At 46.9% G+C, this 6,056-nt stretch overlaps 1 non-coding gene across 1 annotated transcript; it reads left to right on the forward strand.

Moving 5' to 3' along the window:
* On the forward strand, positions 1–71 carry trnag-gcc. The gene has a single exon. It is a non-coding gene; the product is annotated as a tRNA-Gly (tRNA).
* Positions 72–6,056: the final 5,985 nt, after the last annotated feature.

The raw sequence follows: 6,056 nt of genomic DNA on the forward strand, positions 1-6,056 counted from the left end.
GCATTGGTGGTTCAGTGGTAGAATTCTCGCCAGCCACGCGTGAGGCCTGGGTTCGATTCCCAGCCAATGCAAGGATCCAGAGCAACAACCATACTGGTCTGTATTGGCTGTACCAACAGCCAGGTTCTATAGCACAAGAAGTTAAATTTATGAATGTATGCATGTCTCAACTATGCCTCAAAGAGGTGTGAGCAAAAGTTAAGTACACAGGAATATAAGAAATAAGAGCAAGAAAAAAAATCATGGTTAATTTTCACCTCAACTCCACTTGTCTATCCCAACCCCATGTTCCTTTATTCCCTTGGAGTCAAAAAATCTATCAATTTTAGTCTTGAAATACTGAATGACTGAATCCATCAACCTCGGGGGTAGAGAATTCCAAAGATTCAAAACTCTCGGAGTGAAGAAATTTCTTCTCCTCTTAGCTCTTAGTGCTAAATGGCTGTTCCCTTATCCAGAGACTATGGCTCCTGGGTTTTAGACTCTCCAGCCAGTGGAAATAACTCTCAGTCAAGACCTCTCATAATCTCATATATTTCAATGAGGCCACCTCTTATTCTCCCAACTCAAGAGCAAATCGGCCCAATCTACTCAACCACTTGTCAGAGGACCATCCTTTCATCTCTGGAATTAGTCTAATGCCTAATCAATATAATGTACTGAAATAAAGAAGGAGAAACTAGGACTAGTGATCCAAAGCTTGATTTTAAGAAGGATCATAAAAGAAGAAGGAGAAGTAGGCAGAGAAATGGAGGGATTCAGAATATGGGGCCTAGGAAACTGAAGATCTGATCACCAGTGGTAGTGTTAAAGATAGGGGATGCACAAAGGTTAGAAATGCAGGAACAAAGAGTTCAGTGGTAGGATGTAAGACCAAATGACATTACAGATATAGAATGATGCAAGGCCATGAAGGGGGTTTAAACACATGGATGAGAATTGTACATTTGAAGCATTGGGGAATCAAAATTGTGTCAGTCAGTGGGACAGGGTTGCTGGGTGAGCTGGAATTGCTGCAGGGTAAGCTATGAGTAGTACAGCTTTGGATGAGCTGAAGTCCACAGAATGTGAATGATGGAAAGTCATCCAGAATTGTTTTGAAATAATTGAGTCTAGCAGTGACAAAGGCATGCTTGATGATTTCAGGAGCAGATTTTCTGAGGCAAATGTGGAGGAAGGTGCTGTTACATACGTGATCTTTGTGATGGAGAGTACATGAGGATGGAAATTCAGCTCAGAGTCGAGGGTGTTGAAGCTGTGAACAGTCTGGTTCAGTCTGTGGGCCAGGCAGGGGAATGGAATCAATCACAAAGCCTGAAGATGATGCTGTCAGTGTTATTAGTGTTCAGCTAGAAGAACTTATAGTTCATTCAATTTGGATTTCAACAAGCTGGCTAACGAAATACAGGCAAGGTAGAGTTCAAAAGATGAACAACTTCAACGAAAATGTAGATGTTAACCCTATATAGAAACATAGAATCTTACAGCACAGAAGAAGACCATTTACTCCATTGCACCTGTGCTGGCTCTTTAAAAGAACTGTCCAATTTAATCTTACACCACAGCATTTTCTCCAGAACCCTGCAAATTAGACTTGTTCAAGTACATATCCAATTACCTTTTGAAAGTTCGTATGGAATTAATTTACTTCCACCATCCTTACTTTTAATCATCAACAGATAAGGTCATAAAGGAACAGTATGTAGATGAGGAAAACATTTTTGGGGATTCCAGAGGTAATGAGATAGAAATTGGAAGTGGTTTGTGAGACAAAATGGATAGTATTGGATTGGTTGCCTGCCTTATGCAGCGCCTGACTTTTTAAATGCAATGGAACTGATTATCAGGTGCTATGTATAAAGATCCAATAACGCCCATTTAGTGCCAATGCCTGAGACAAATTCCTACACCAAGTCATTGTTGGCGATGCTCGGGTAACAATTTCATAGGTAACAGTAAAACCAAATGGAACCCAGTGAGAGTAGTCTCACCAGCCGATTAACAAAGGAGGAATGTTGGAGGAAGGGGTGCGGACAGCCGTGACAAGGGCTGAAAAGAGATCAAGAAGGATGAGAAGAGATAATGCGCTATCGTCACAGCCACAGAGGATGTCGGTTGTAAGCTTTGATTAGGACCTCTTTGCTGCCACGGCAGGTCTGAAACCTGACTGAAAAGTTTCAAAAGAAAATAGGAGGAAAATAGCCGTGGATTTGTTGGGGGTGGGGGGGGGGGCACATATGTTCAAGAATGTTGGCGAGGAAAAGAAGATCGGAGATGGGGGTGAGGTGGCGTTAAAAATGGCAGAGGGTCAAGCATGGACTTGTTTGGGAGGGGAAGTGACAAACATAGTGTTGAGAAGTAGAGAACAGCCACACATTAGGGGGCAGGGAGGAGGGAAGTGGTCACACATTAGGAAACTTTGTATAAAGTGACCATTCCTCCACAACTGTGACAGTTCAGGCACAACCATATTGACATGCATGGAGTTGGGCCTCTAACTTATCTACCCACTTAAGCAATGCAGAGGTATGAAAGTATCACCAAATACTCCTGAACTTTTCACCCCTCGGGCATGTTAATCAGCCTTTTAGGAGGCTGCAGAACAATTGGGTGACTGGGCATGTTGTACAACCTCCTTGCTAAAGCTGGCCATGGAGCAGTCACTGGTGGAGGAGCTCACAGCCCCTTGCAATGTCATCATCCTGATTTGACCAGTCTGCCCGTGGTTCAAGCTAACAGTGCAGCCTTGCAATGCGGGTTAGGAGAATGCCTGTTCCTGAGCTGAGAGCACAGCATACAGTCAAGTGGGTGTAGCTGCCGCCAATTGATAGGTGGAGTGGGGTGGAACCGAGTGGGGTTTCAGGTAGCCATGCCATGCACTAAACTCTGGCCATCCAAGTGGTGGCCAGTACTCTCTGGGATCCACTAAGGGGCCTTCAGACTTAACCAAGAGAGTTTTGTAGTACCCCCATGCTAACCCACATGTCCCTCTCTTTCATCCTGCACGAGAAATATATCAGGAGCTTGGAGTCTGGTGACCTGGATGTATGCCACCTAGCTTACAGAGAGCAGAGACAAAGGAGAAGTGAGCAGCAGAGGTGCCTGGTTCGACAGATGGAGGAGCAGCATCCTCAGGGAGAAGAGGCAGCTGGGCTCCCGTGCACGCTGCTGAGGAGGCACAGCGAGCCATCGTGGGTCAGCACCGAGCTAGACCCAGGGTCTATAGATAGCGTTTGTCATTCCTCCAGATGACCAAGAACCAATGTTACTGAAGACTGCGTAAGTCCAGGGAGCTGGTCAGTCACCTATGCTATGTGCTGCAGGATTTGGTGCCACAGGGACTTGGAGGACATCCACTGCTAGTGGCTGTGAAAGTGACCACAGTGCCCAATTTTTACGCCAGTAGCTCCTTCCAGGGCTCCACAGGTGACCTCTGTGGGATCTTGAAACCTCCACACACAAGTGCATCCAGAAGGTCACGGACTACATATTTGTGAAGGCGAGTCAGGAAGCAAGAGCACTGGGATTTCCGCAGATCTCTGGTTTTCCACAGGTGCAGGGTGCCATCGACTGCACTCACATGGCGCTTAGATCTCCGTGGCACCAAGCAGTCAACTAAGTCAACTGCACTGAATGTTCAGCTGATCTGCAACCACAGCAAACACATCCTGTATGTCTGTGTACAATTCCCTGGGAGAGTCCACAACTCTTACATTCTCAGTAGGTCTCAGATCCTTAACATCTTCCAGGGTCCACAGTGACTACAGGGTTGGCTCCTCAGGGACAAGCACTATTCACAGAAGATGTGGCTGATGACTCCCATGCAGCAGCCTGAGAATGCAGCAGAGAGAAGGTAAATTGAAGCTCATGTTGCAACTCGCACTTTGGTGAAGCAAGCCATTGGGATATTGCGGATAAGGTTCCAGTGCCTGGACTGGCCTAGTGAAGCCCTACAATACAGTCAACAAATGGGTGTCAAACACTTTTGTTGTCTACTGCATCCTTTATAACCAGGTGCTGCAACGGGTAGAGGAGCTGCCTGAGGGGGAGATGGAGGACCTGCACATCTCCTCCGATGAGGAGGACGGGGATGAGGGTGACAGGGTCCTCAGAGGCAAGGATGATGGCGATGAGGCCATCGCATTGTCCAGATGAGGCAGCACATTCAGGAGGCCCTCATAGCCACAAGGTTTGTGGAGGACATTCCATAGATCCTCACATTGCACCTGTGAACATTTGACTCCTATCTGGCTGATGGCAGTGCACATACCCTCTGTGGGAAGGCTCTTGTCATGAAGATGCAGCATAGTCCCTACATTCCAGGAGGATGATGATGACGTGCAGTGGGGACACTCCATAGATCCCCCACATAGCATGTGTGAACGTCTGACTCCTGTCTGGCTGATGGAACCCCGCTTGCGCTCTGTGAACAGGGTCATATTATAGAGATGCAATGGGGAAACTTTAACTTCTCCTGATCCTATGGCATCCTTCGTGAGCTGAACCCTTCAGAACCACACTGTCACCGGACACAGATGCTGATGAGATGGGCAGCCAGCCGCATCTCAAATGTGCTGAGAGCAAACAGAGAGAATGACGGGACTCTGTGCTGCTGGCCCAGGACATTCTGGCAGCAATGATAAGCCCCAGGTGCTCGAGGGAAGTGTTGCTACATTTGGCGGCAGCATGTTTCCTCCCTTTGGCAGCCATCGGTTCCCAGCAGCTTCCTATCCCTTGAAGAGTGCTAGCCCTTTCCCAACAGCAGTTTCCTGTAGTCAATATTGGCCCAGATTGTTTGCTCCAGAGTTGGCTGCAAAGAGACGGGAGAATTCCCAGTTCCTCAAACCCAACCTTTAAAATGGCTGCCTGAATGTCAGATTTTCAGCCCTGGGGACCAAACTAGAATAGAAGTCGGGGCAGGTGACCCGGGAAGAAGTGAGGAGGCTGCCGAGTGTGGAGATGGGCTGGGTGGAAGGCCTGGCTTGGGGTTCTGGCTCTGTATTCAATAACAAAAATAAGGGCTAAAACATAAAACATCCCTCCAGCCCTCACCTTCCACACACTCCACATGTCTCATCCATGCCAATGGATGGCACCTCATGCCCCGTACCCACCCCCATAGTCTTTAGAGACCCTAAGCCAACCTATCACCCTGTACCAACCACAAGGCTCGCTATAGCCCCTATGCCAACTTATACTCCTGTACCCACCCCCATGACCCTTTATAGCTACTGTGCTAACCCATGCCCCTATACCCCCCTTTGACCAGTGTTTCTGACAGTTTTGACAGTTGACTTTGACAGGGTTGTTGCCAGTAATGAGTTTATGTACTTTGTATGCACCTTTGTGCCTACTTTTAATACTCCCAAAGGGCACATGACCTATCTCAAAGGGCCCTTACTTCCCCTGAGGTGTCCCAGAATCAGGTCCAAAGGAGTACATTACCTCTCCAAAGAGATACCCTAGATATCTAAATGAACCCACAAAGAGAAGGCCTGCTTTTACCTGTTCTAAACTGCAAACATCAGGTTTCACACTCCTGACCTACCAAAATCCCACTTCAGTGGAGGCAACTGATGGTTTAAAATGACCATCTGCCTTTGTAAATCTCGCATGCGTGAAATGCGCCCCACTTCAATTCACAACCGCCACCCCCCCCCACCCCCACTCCTTAACCTCACGAGAATGGGAAGTGCCATGTTCGAGGGCGGGACTTCTGTTTTTCAGCGATTCCGCTATTTTTGCTATGACAGTGACCCTCCGTCAGCACAAAAATCTGGGCCATTTTCTAAGACACACCTGAGTAAGCTTTTTACTTATTGTGCTGTAGATGTTTACCAAAGTGTGAAGCTTTGGGATGCATCTATATCTGAACAATAAAACTACATCCCAACAATGTTTTCCTTTAAATCCAGTTCATTTGCCAAAATAATTATCAGAAGAAATATAAGCTCGCAATGGCCTTCAATGGAGATGACCTTATCTGAAGTCTCAAGTAGTTTCTTTTGCTCAATTGTTGCTATTTACCTTTACAGCTATTGACCACGTGACCTTGT

The sequence above is a fragment of the Carcharodon carcharias genome, chromosome 9 (assembly GCF_017639515.1).
Source record: "Carcharodon carcharias isolate sCarCar2 chromosome 9, sCarCar2.pri, whole genome shotgun sequence".
NCBI lineage: Eukaryota > Metazoa > Chordata > Chondrichthyes > Lamniformes > Lamnidae > Carcharodon > Carcharodon carcharias.